General features: G+C 40.6%; 1 long non-coding RNA gene across 1 annotated transcript in view; it reads left to right on the forward strand.

Annotated features, from left to right (window-relative positions):
* Positions 1-12,040, forward strand: part of LOC137323331 (uncharacterized) — a 134,785-nt gene that overhangs the window by 75,118 nt on the left and 47,627 nt on the right. The gene's annotated exons all lie outside the window — the stretch shown is intronic.

Below are 12,040 nucleotides of genomic sequence, written 5' to 3' on the forward strand. Positions count from 1 at the left end.
TGTCACAGTTTAGTTAACAGATGTTTATGCTGATAATAGAGTGACAACAATTTTGTACTAGATGAACATTCGCTATTCTAATTTATACAGCAAATTCTATTTATTAAAAATGTTCAGAAATATCGGAATAGAATTTGTAAGCACTGCTTGTAATGTATGGAAATGGATGTCCACTGATGATCAAAATTTGCAACTCAAACTGGTGAAGGGATAAACATAACTTGTGATTGTGATGGGAAGTCTGGAACATTGGATTCTGTGATTTACAGTTGCATAATTGGCCTTATTATGACAGAATGTAAATTGTGTGGTAGCCATGGGGAATTGTTTCCACTGTGTGCTATATGTAATCATATTGTAAGTGTGTTCCTTATAAACAAGTTTATGATTTTGTTACATGTAATATACAGAGAAAATCTTCCCATGTGTGATATTACTTATACACAGAATAAATATTTCAAAATTACCTATTATCATGCATAACATTTCAATACAATATCAGTAAACAGAATAAGTAACAAGAGTTGACTAATTGTAATTAATCAATTTAATTATAATTAGGTCTTTCAACTGAAAGTGTAAATAACAGAGGATCTGTTTTGTGTATGGAGACCTAAAAACAATCCTGGCAGTTTTATTACACTTGAATAATTCTGAAGATAACATTTCCAAGTTTACATGATTAAACAACATATATATTTGGTGTATACTCAAATCTTAAAAAACTGTAAAAACATTTTCACAAGAAAGTATATGAACTGAAGGGAAGGTATTTGGACTAACTTGTCTAGATTTAGTTATTTTTGAGCCGATACTCAAATATTGTTTTGGGTCCATTTCCTTATATAAGACTCACATAAAGTACCACATAATAATCTTGTAAGCAAAATTAAAGCCCATGGAATTAAAGGAACAGTGGCAGTACGGATACAAAATTGGCTAAGGGACAGAAAGTAGAGAATAGTGGTGAACGGTTGATATCAGACTGGAGGGAAGTATACAGTGGTGTTCCCCAGGGGTCGGTATTAGGACCACTGCTCTTTTCGATATATATTAATGACCTGGACTTGAGTATACAGGGTATAATTTCAAAGTTTGCAGTTGACATGAATCTCAGGAATATAGTAAACAATGAGGAGGATAGTAACAGACTTCAGGAGGACATAGACAGACTGGTGAAATGGGCAGACGCATGGCAGATTAAATTTAATGCAGAAAAGTGATACACTTTGGCAGGAAGAATGAGGCGAGGCAATATAAACTAAATGGTATAATTTTAAAGGGGGTACAGAAACAGAGAGTCCTGGGGATGTATGTACACAAATCTTTGAAGGTGGCAGGGCAAGTTGAGAAGGCTGTTAAAAAAGCATATGGGATCCTGGGCTTTATTAATAGAGACATAGGGCTCAATTTTGAAATGGTGGTGGGTTGGCAGCGGGGGGCGCGGGGGGGGGGGGTGAAGGTGCGGATGGCAAACTCGAATGAACATCCTTACCGTTTCCGACACCAGATTGATGGGCTGGCTGCCGACAGGAGCGGCAACGCTGTGGGGGGTGGGGGGGGGGGGGCGGGGGGGAAGAGAAAGAGAGATAGCGAGACGTCATCCTGCATTGGAATGGAAGATTGGGGTGGGGGGGGGGTGGAGAGTGGAAGATTGGGAGGCGGGAGAGGGGTAGATCGGGGGGAGAGGGGAAGATCAGGGGGGGTGAAGAAGAGGAGATCGGGGGGTGAAGAAGAGGAGATCGGAGAGGGGGACATCGGAGCAGGGTGGAAAGGTAGGTTGATTTTGTGTTTTAACTTCGTGCATTGTTTTTTTTAAGTAATTTATTTTGTTTCTTTTTGCCTGATCCGGCCCTTCATGCCTGGTTTCATCAGGCCTGAATCAGAAGTCGTGGGAAAGCTGCCCGGGTAGGTTAAAAATCATTCCAACCACATAATCTGTCACAAGTAAAGCGCCTTAAGTGCCTCAGTGAGGTACATTTGGCTCTTTAAATATCATCCCGGCGGCTTTAATTGCCGCCGGGACTTCCGGATTCGGGATGCCCGCGCGCACACATGTGCGTCTGTGGGGAACTTGGACGTCAGCAGGTTGGAGTCGGGCTCTGAGCCCGAACGGGATTTCTCCGATTTTCGGAGCCTCTGCGCCCACAATGCACCTGCAATTTCCCGGGAAAATCGAGCTCATAGAGTACAAAAGCAAGGAACTTAAGCTAAACCCTTATAAAACACTGGTTGAGTTGCAAATTTTGATCATCAGTGGACATCCATTTCCATACATTACAAGCAGTGCTTACAAATTCTATTCCGATATTTCTGAACATTTTTAATAAATAGAATTTTCTGTATAAATTAGAATAGCGAATGTTCATCTAGTACAAAATTGTTGTCACTCTATTATCAGCATAAACATCTGTTAACTGAACTGTGACAAACAGAAATGTCAGTGTTCGTATATCGTGACCACATTGTAATAAGCTGATTTCTTTCTAGTTCGTATTGCCAATTTTCCCATAGCTTAAAAAATGAATTAAGTCAAAACTTTTATCATTTTTAATATTATACTGTGACAGATAACAACTAGGAGCTCATTATTATGGGCTGCATATACTGGCCTTTTGTCAGATATACATCAAAAGGATATTACAGTCCATGAGTGAGACTGACACCATCAGTCATGAGTAATAAAGTTTGGAATGAGTACTACTGATTCATGAGTAGAATACAAATTATATTAAGCACTCCAATACCATTGTGGATTTTGCATCACACCAAGATATTCAATTGTTGGAAGTATCATAGCCAACCAAATTCTGCCCTCAACTGATATTCACACACATACTTTCCAGTAGGGAATACAAATCAGGAATAGCACCAACTGATTTTTCTCCTCTCTGGCATGGGGAGGGGAGGTGAGGGGGCTTGAGATCAATGTTGATGGCCCACCTTCTTCTTGGCTCAGTTCAGCTAACTCAGACCAGACGAGAGATTGAACTTGGGATGTTCTTACCTTATGTGGTTCGGCACCATATTGTACAGAATACTTACCAACTAAGGCGCATAACTTCCCCAATTTCTTTACCCAGAAACATTTTACAGTGAGGAAGCACTGTGGAAAACTTCATTAAAGCAACAGCACAAAACAAGTCAAGTGGAGGAATGGAAGTTCGTTTCCCCATTCCATAGATTTCCTGATTGTCCACTTGTTACTTGAGGAAATGGAGGCCAGGCATCTTCCAACAGGGGTTGGGGATAAAAGTGAAGGGCACGTACTTGACAGGCTACTCCCACTCACTTCCTAGCGGCCAACCAAAAGATGTATCTACTTGGCTTTGTAATTTGAAAGAAAGGGTAAATACCCTCAATGGAAAATAATTCTTCTGAGAGTCACTCAAAGGAAATAAGTAAAAAGCTTAACAAATCTTTGCCATTTAGATAAATATTCTCATGTTACTGGGTATATTGCCAACAGAACCTTCTCACCCACTGTTTCAGCAACACATACAAATAAAACAAAATGGATGGAGCCTGGTTCTCATAAACTCAGCTGAGCTGCATGCACTTTCTGATGTAAGCTTACTTAATAGGACACAAACAAAATTCCTGTAATACTAGTTAATGTTTAGCTCCCAACAGTTATAATTTAGGTTTACTTGTCCCTTTGTGTTTGGGTAGACTCAATTAAAATATTTGAATAAAATTGTAGCATGAGTTGGATGAGTGCTCACAGGTGCTGTTAATTGAAAAACTTGCAAGCTGTCAGACAGATGTCATAGTTACTAGTTGGTGGTTCTAAGGGGCTGTGAGCTTTTTATCGTTACATATGGGGCTTAAGGAGATTTGATGTGTGTGTTTTTCTCTTAGATGGACGAAAAGAGAGAAAATGAAAATTGTAAAGTTACAATAAGCCAAATTAATTATTTATTTCAAGGAGAAAGTGCATGCAGACGGACAGGTTGCACCTCAACAGGGCTGGGACCAATGCCCTCACAGGGGAGTTCACTAGTGCTGTGAGGGAGGGTTTAAACTAATTTGGCAGAGGGGTGGGCACCAGGGTGTAGCATTAGAAAGGAGAAACAAGTTGCACAAAGGATTGGGAGAGACAGATAGCACTAGAGTAAGAAATTGTACAGTATTAGGTGGGATCAGACTAAGAGAAAATATGAGAAGATCTAAGATAGGTTTAGCCTGCATGTGTGTAAACGCACGAAGCTTGGTAAATAATGTTGGTGAGCTGCCGGCGCAAATAGCCACATGGGAATATTATGTAGTGGCGATAACAGAGACCTGGCTCAAAAAAGGGCACAATGGGGTACTAAATACAAGGAATTCAGGAAAGATAGGGAATGAAAAAAAGGAGGGGCCAGAGGGAAAGAAAGGATATACTTGCCATAGATGAAGTGCAGCAAAGGTTCACCAGACTTATTCCGGGATGGCAGGACTGTCGTATGAGGAGCGAATGGGTCGACTAGGACTGTATTCACCGGAGTTTAGAAGAATGAGAGGGGATCTCATTGAAATGTATAAAATTCTGACAGGGTTAGACAGGCTGGATGCAGGGATGATGTTTCCCCTGTCTGGGGGTCTAGAACAAGGGATCACAGAGTCAGGATATGGGGTAGGACATTTAGGACTGAGATGAGGAGAATTTTCTTCACTTAGAGGGTGGTGAACCTGTGGAATTCTCTACCAAAGAAGGCTGTAGAGGCCAAGTCACTGAATATATTTAATAAGGAGATAGATTGATTCTAGACACAGAAGGCATCAAGGGGTATGGGGAGGATCAGCCATAATCATATTGAACAGCGGAGCAGACTCGAAGGGCCGAATGGCCTATTCCTGCTCCTATTTTCTATGTTTCCATGTTTCTATGTCCTTGAGGGGTCATGGACAGAACCTAGTTGGTTAGTGTTAAGAAACAATAGAGGCGCCATTATACTACTGGCTGTATTTTATAGGGCACCATCTAGTGGGGGGGATATAGTGTAGCAAATTTGCAGGGAAATTACAGAGATGTGCAAGAACTATAGAGTAGTGATAATGAGAGACTTCAACTACCCTAATATAGACTGGGATAGTAATAGTGTAAAGGGCAAAGAGGGGGAGGAATTTCTGAAGTGTGTTCAGAAGAACTTTCTTGATCAATATGTTTCCAGCCTGACGAGGAAGGAAGTATTGCTGGATTAGGTGGGTCAAGTGAAGCAAGTGTCAGTGGGGGAATATTTAGGGAACAGTAATCATAGTATCATAAGGTTTAGATTAGTTATGGAAAAGGACAAGGAGCAATCTAGAGTAAAAATACTCAATTGGAGGAGGGCCAATTTCAGTGGGTTGAGAACAGATCTGGCCCGGGTAAGTTGGAATCAAAGATTGGTAGGCAAAACTGTAATCGAACAATGGGCAGCCTTTAAAGAGGAGATGTTTCGGGTACAGTCTGTCCTGCATTCCCCCACGAGGGGGAAAGTTAGGGCAACCAAAGCCAGAGCTCCCTGGATGACGAAAGAGATAGAGAAAGATGGAGCAGAAAAGGGGGGCGTATGACAGATGTCAGGTTGATGATACAAGTGAGAACCAGGCTGAATATAGAAAGTTCAGAGGAGAAGTGAAAAAGGAAATAAGAAGGGCAAAAAGAGAGTATGAGAATAGACTAATGGCTAACATAAAAGGGAATCCAAAAGTCTTCTTTAGGCATATAATTAGTAAACGGGTAGTAAGAGGAGGGGTGGGGTTGATTTGGGACCAAAAAGGAGATCTACATATGGAGGCAGAGGGCCTGGCTGAGGTACCAAATGAGTACTTTGCATCTGTCTTTACCAAGGAAGACGTGCTAGTAACAGTAAAAGAGGAGGTGGTTGAAATACTGGATGGGATAAAAATTGATAAAAAGTAGGTACTAGAAAGGCCGGCTGTACTTAAAGTAGATAAAGCAGAGCTGCAAGAAAGTAGTACTTAAAGTAGATAAGTCACCCGTTCCAGTTGGGATGCATCCTAGGCTGCTGAGGGAAGTAAAGATGGAAATTGCAGAGGTGCTGGCCATAATCTTCCAAACATCCTTGGATACGGGGGCGGTACCAGCGGACTGGAGAATTTCAAATGTTAAACCCTTGTTCATAAAAGGGTGCAAGGATAAACCCGGCAACTACAGGCCAGTCAGTTTAGCCTCGGTGGTGGGGAAGCTTTTAGAAATGATAATCCAGGACAAAATTAATAGCCACTTGGACAAGTATGGATTAATAAAGGAAAGCCAGCACGGATTTGTTAAATCGTGTTTAACTAACTTGATTGAGTTTTTTGATGAGGTAACAGAGATTGTTGATGAGGGCAATGCAGTTGATGTGGTGTATATGGACTTTCAAAAGGCATTTGATGAAGGGTAACATAATAGGCTTGTCAGCAAAATTGAAGCCCATGAAATAAAAGGCCTAGGGGCAGCATGGATACGACATTGGCTAAGTGACAGGAAACAGAGAGTAATGGTGAACGTTTCTTTTTTGGACTGAAGGAAGGTATACAGTGGTGTTTCCCAGGGGTCAGTACTCGGACCACTGCTTTTTTTGATATATATTAATGACATGGACTTGGGTGTAAAGCACATAATTTCAAAATTTGCAGATGAGGAGGACAGTAATAGGCTTCAAGAGGTAGGCTGGTGAAATGGGCGGACACATGGCAGATGAAATTTAACACAGAGAAAAGCGAAGTGATACATTTTGGCAGGAAAAATGAGGAGAGGCAATATAAACTAAATGGTACAATTCTAAACGCAGTGCAGGAACTGAGAGACCTGGGAGTGTATTTGCATAAATCTTTGAAGGTGGCAGGACAGGTTGAGACAGCGGTTAAAAAAGCATACGGGATCCTGGCTTTATAAATAGAGGCATATGGTACAAAAACAAGGAAGTTTTGTTGAACCTTCATAAAACACTGGTTCAGCCACAACTGGAGTATTGTGTTCAATTCTGGACACCGCATTTTAGGAAGGATGTGAAGGCCTTAGAGAGGGTGCAGAAAAGATTTACTCGAATGATTCCAGGCATGATGGACATCAGTTTTGTGGATAGACTAGAGAAGTTGTGGTTGTTCTTCTTCGAGCAGAGAAGGTTGAGAGGAGAATTGATAGAAGTGTTCAAAATCATGAAGGGTTTAGATAAAGTAAATAAAGAGAAACTGTTCCCAGTGGCAGAAGGGTCGAAAATCAGAGAACACAAATCTAAGGTGATTGGCAAAATAACCAGAGGCTACATGAGGAAAACCTTTTTTAGGCAGCGAGTTGTTATGATCTGGAATGCACTGCCTGAAAGGGTAGTGGAAGCAGATTCAATCGTGGCTTTCAAAATGCAATTGGATAAATACTTGAAGGGAAAAAATTTGCAGGCCAAGGAGAAAGAGCAGGTGAATGTGATTAACTGGATTGCTCTTACAATGAGCTGGCAGGGGCTCGATGGGCCGAATGGTCTCCTTCTGGGCTGCAACCATTCTATGATTCCAAGCTATTACTGAATCAAAGTTCTAAGGTACTGTGTTGGTGAATCTGTCCTATGCTTTATGTCCAAAATTTTAAGAGCATATAATATGTGCAATATAAAATGATTGAAATTAAATTGTCAGGATAAAATTTTAAGACCTAAAACAACTTCAAGATTTGATTGCATTTTTAAAGCGATTTTAAGTAATCGCTGTTCCAAATTCTTTTGTATCTATGCAAAGGTACTGAGTGATTGATTATATTGCACACAGGACAGAAGTTAGATTTTGGCCTTACTTGATAAGGTGTTCGTATAATTCAAGTGCAAACCTTTCACATCTTCATGTCTTCCAGTAGCATTATTTTCAATTAATTCTGTATTATTGCAGCATTTGAAGGGTTAACTGAAGTAACCTGCTTGAGGTCAACTCCTCATTTTTTTCACAATAAGCACAGCAGAGTGCACTTTAGAGATGTTTTTTAATTAAATACTATCAGTAGTAAGGAAAGTCAAATATGAATTTTCCTTACTGTGAAAAACAGCGACACACCATACTTTACACATGGGTTTCCATATACGCACTCTTATCTTAAGGTCTGTCAATCTGAAGTAAGTGAATGATAGCTTTGTGTACTGATTCATGATTAAGGAAAATCAAACGCATGAATGACTCAGTCATTCTACTGTATTAAAAATATATATAGAAGTCCTATCATAATTACATTTTTTAACAATTCTTGTAAATTTTATTGCTTGATTAGCACTCTAATATACTGAATAAAAACTCTAACCTAGCAGCCAAATCCTCAAATGCAGACATTTTCTACAACAACTTGCATTAATATAAAGCCTTTAAAATAGGTCTGTTATTGTGTAATGAGATAGGGTTAATTAGTAATCTTATTGTAAAGGATCCTCTGGGGTAGAGTGATCATAATATGATAGAATTTCACATTGAGTTTGAGAGTGATGTAGTTAAGTCCGAAACTGGGGCCTTAAATGTAAACAAAGACAATTACGTAGGTATGAGGGGCAAGTTGGCTAAGGTAGATTGGGAAATTAGATTAAAAGATATGACAGCAGATAAGCAACGGTGAACATTTAAAGAAGTAATTCATAATTCTCAACGAACATACATTCCCTTGAGGAATTAAAACTCCATGGGAAAAATGGTCCAACCATGGCTAACTAGAGAAGTTAAGGGTAGTATAGGAAAATGGCATTGAGGTAGAAGATCAGCCATGATCTTGTTGAATGGTGGAGCAGGCTCGAGGGGCCGGATGGCCTACTCCCGCTCCTATTTCTTATGTTCTTATGTTCTTATAGTACTAGATTATAAAAGAGGCCTACAATGTTGCCAAAAAGAATAGTAAGCCTGAGGACTGGGAGGGTTTTCAAATCAGCAAAGGATAACTAAGAAATAGGTAAAGAGAGAGAAAATTGAATATGAGAGTAAACTAGCAAGAAATATAAAAACAGATTGTAAGAGCTTCTACAAGTATATAAAAAGGAAGAGATTAGCAAAAGTAAACGTGGGTCACTTAGAGGCAGAGACAGGAGAAATTATAATGGGGAATAAGGAAATGGCAGAGACGTTAAAGAAATATTTTGTATCTGTCTTCACAGTAGAAGCACAAAAAACATACCAGTAATAGTGGGGAACCAAGGATCTAATGAGAGTGAGAAACTTAAAGTAATTAAGATTAGTAAAGAAAAAGTACTGAAAAAATTAATGGGACCGAAAGCCAACAAATCCCCTGGACCCGATGGCCTATATCCTAGGATTTTAAAAGAGGTGGCCGCAGAGATAGTGGATGCATTGGTTTTGATCTTCCAGAATTCCCTAGATTCTAGCCCTGTGGATATGAAGGTAATAAATGTAACCCCGCTATTCAAGAAAGGAGGGAGAGAGAAAACAGGGAACTAGAGGTCAGTTAGCCCAATATCAGCAGCAGGGAAAATGCTAGAATCTATTATTAGGGATGTGGTAACAGGGCACTTAGAAAATCATAATATGATTAGGCAGAGTCAACATGGTTTTATGAAAGGGAAATTGTGTTTGACAAATCTATTAGAGTTTTTTGAGGGTGTAATTAGTAGGGTGGATCAAGGGGAACCAGTGGATGTAGTATATTTGGATTTTCAAAAGGCATTCGATAAGGTGCTGCACAAAAGGTTGTTACACAAAATTAGGGCTAATGGGATTGGGGTTAATATATTAGCATGGATTGAGGATTGATTAATGGACAGAAAACAGAGAGTAAGAGTAAATGGGTCATTTTCAGTTTGGCAGGTTGTAACTAGTGGGGTGCCGCAGGGATCAGAGCTTGGGCCTCAGCTATTTATAATTTACATCAATGACTTAGATGAGGGTACTGAGTGTAATGTATCCAAGTTTGCTGATGATACAATGCTAGGTGGTAAGTAAGCTGTGAGGAGGACTCAAAGAGGCTTTAAAGGATATAGACTGGTTAAGTGAGTGGGCAAGAAGGTGGCAGATGGAGTATAATGTGGTAAAATGTGAAATTGGTAGGAAGAATAGAAAAGCAGAATATTTTTTAAAAGGTGGGAGACTAAGAAATGTTGGAATTCAGAGGAATTTGGGTGTCCTTGTACACAAATCACAGAAAGTTAACATGCAGGTACAGCAAGCAATTAGGAAGGCAAATGGTATGTTAGCCTTTATTGCAAGGGGGTTGGAGTATAAGAGTAGAGAAGTCTTGCTGCAATTATATGGGGCTTTGATGAGACCACACCTGGCATACTGTGTACAGTTTTGGTCTCCTTATGTAAGGAAGGACATACTTGCCTTAGAGGGGGTGCAATGAAGGTTCACTAGATTGATTCCTGGGATGAGAGGGTTGTCCTACGAGGAGAGATTGAGCAGAATGGGCCTATACTCTGGAGTTTAGAAGAATGAGAGGTGATCTCATTGAAACATATAAAATTCTTAGAGGCCTTGACAGGGTAGATATTGAGAGGCTGTTTCCCCTGGCTGGAGAGTCTAGAACTCAGGGTCATAGTCTCAAGATAAGGTGTCAGCCATTTAGGACTGAGATGAGGAAACATTTCTTCACTCAGAGGGTTGTGAATCTTTTGAATTCTCTACCCAGAGGGCTGTGGATGCTCAGTCATGGAGTATATTCAAGATTGAGATTGATAAATTTTTGGACACTAAGGGAATCAAGGGATATGGGGATAGGGTGGGAAAGTGGAGTTGAGGTCGGAGATCAGCCATGATCTTATTGAATGGCGGTGAAGGCTCAAGGGTCCGTATGGCCTACTTCTACTCCTGTTTATTTTGTTCTTATGTTCCTGTTCATTGCACACTATGGCATTGCATGTAAATTGATGCCTTGCCTCTCCTAAAGCCCGTTTGTATTTGACAATCTGGAGTGCGCATGGGAATCGTGCAGGTCAACCCATCTTTCAAGTTTGTTCTCCTGCCTGTTTAGAGCTCCTTGGCTATTGTCCTAATGGTCAGGCTGAGATCAGGAACTCCCTAACTGGGGAAACTCAAGAATGCATCCATGCAATATCAATCTTTGCACTTCACTTTTAAGAGTCCATAACTTTTTTCTCAGAAGATGGTGGATTATTGAAGTTAGGTTGCAGCTTGTTTCAAGCTGATATCCAGAGAAATGTTGGCTCCAAAAACACCCACAATGTTTTTGCAGCATCTGGGATGTGATCGGGGTTAGCGAAGGAAGGAATTGTGATGGGACCCAATAAGGGTAGATCTCCGCTGCATAACTCCTGTGCCGAAGGTTTCCTCAGGCAAACGGGTTGGGGGGGGGGTGGTGGAAGGGGGCGCTGCTTCTTGCATCCACCCTCTCTCCAGGTGATAGAAAAGTGAGAAGCGGGCCTGAGGGGTTGATGTTACCAGCTGGAATTCCAACCAATACCATCTCTGCATTAACAGACATACAGTACTCTTAAATGATGGAAGTGGGGCCCACCAAAGTGGGAAAGGCCCTGGTACCCATACAGTGCCGGTTGCAAAGCGATTGGCTGCTGTAAGGAAACCGGACCTCCTAGGAAGGTGTCCACTTTTGTGACCTTTATAAACCTTCTCCCAGATTTGCTGGCACTGGCTTCAGTGGCTGACTAATGCTGCACCCCCCTCTTTATTTAACTTGGCTGACCCCAAAAATTTTCACAGGATTAGAACTCGATGCCTGCAGCACAGGGAAGTCTCGCACTTCCATTGTTGAGCTGACAGGTCAGGAAATATGAGTCGTCAGAGCAGTTTTCTGAAAATTCATATTACATCTAAGCACTTTAGTTTGCTTGAAAAGAAGAAACATTCATAGAATCATAGAAATTACTGCACAAGCGAATGCCATTCAGCCCATTATGCTGATACTAGTTCTTTAATTGGAACCATTTACTCTAATCCCATTTCACTGCCCATTCCCTGTATAATTTCATTGCTTCTTTTTCAAATACTGATTTAGTTTTATTTTAAATCATGTTATAATCTCTGCCTCAAAAGCCTGTGTGAAATCATTTTTTCTAGCTTTCCATTCTGTGCCTCTAGTGATGATTTTGAGTGAGAGGAAGCACTGCTGGATCTA

The sequence above is a fragment of the Heptranchias perlo genome, chromosome 7 (assembly GCF_035084215.1).
Source record: "Heptranchias perlo isolate sHepPer1 chromosome 7, sHepPer1.hap1, whole genome shotgun sequence".
Lineage (NCBI taxonomy): Eukaryota > Metazoa > Chordata > Chondrichthyes > Hexanchiformes > Hexanchidae > Heptranchias > Heptranchias perlo.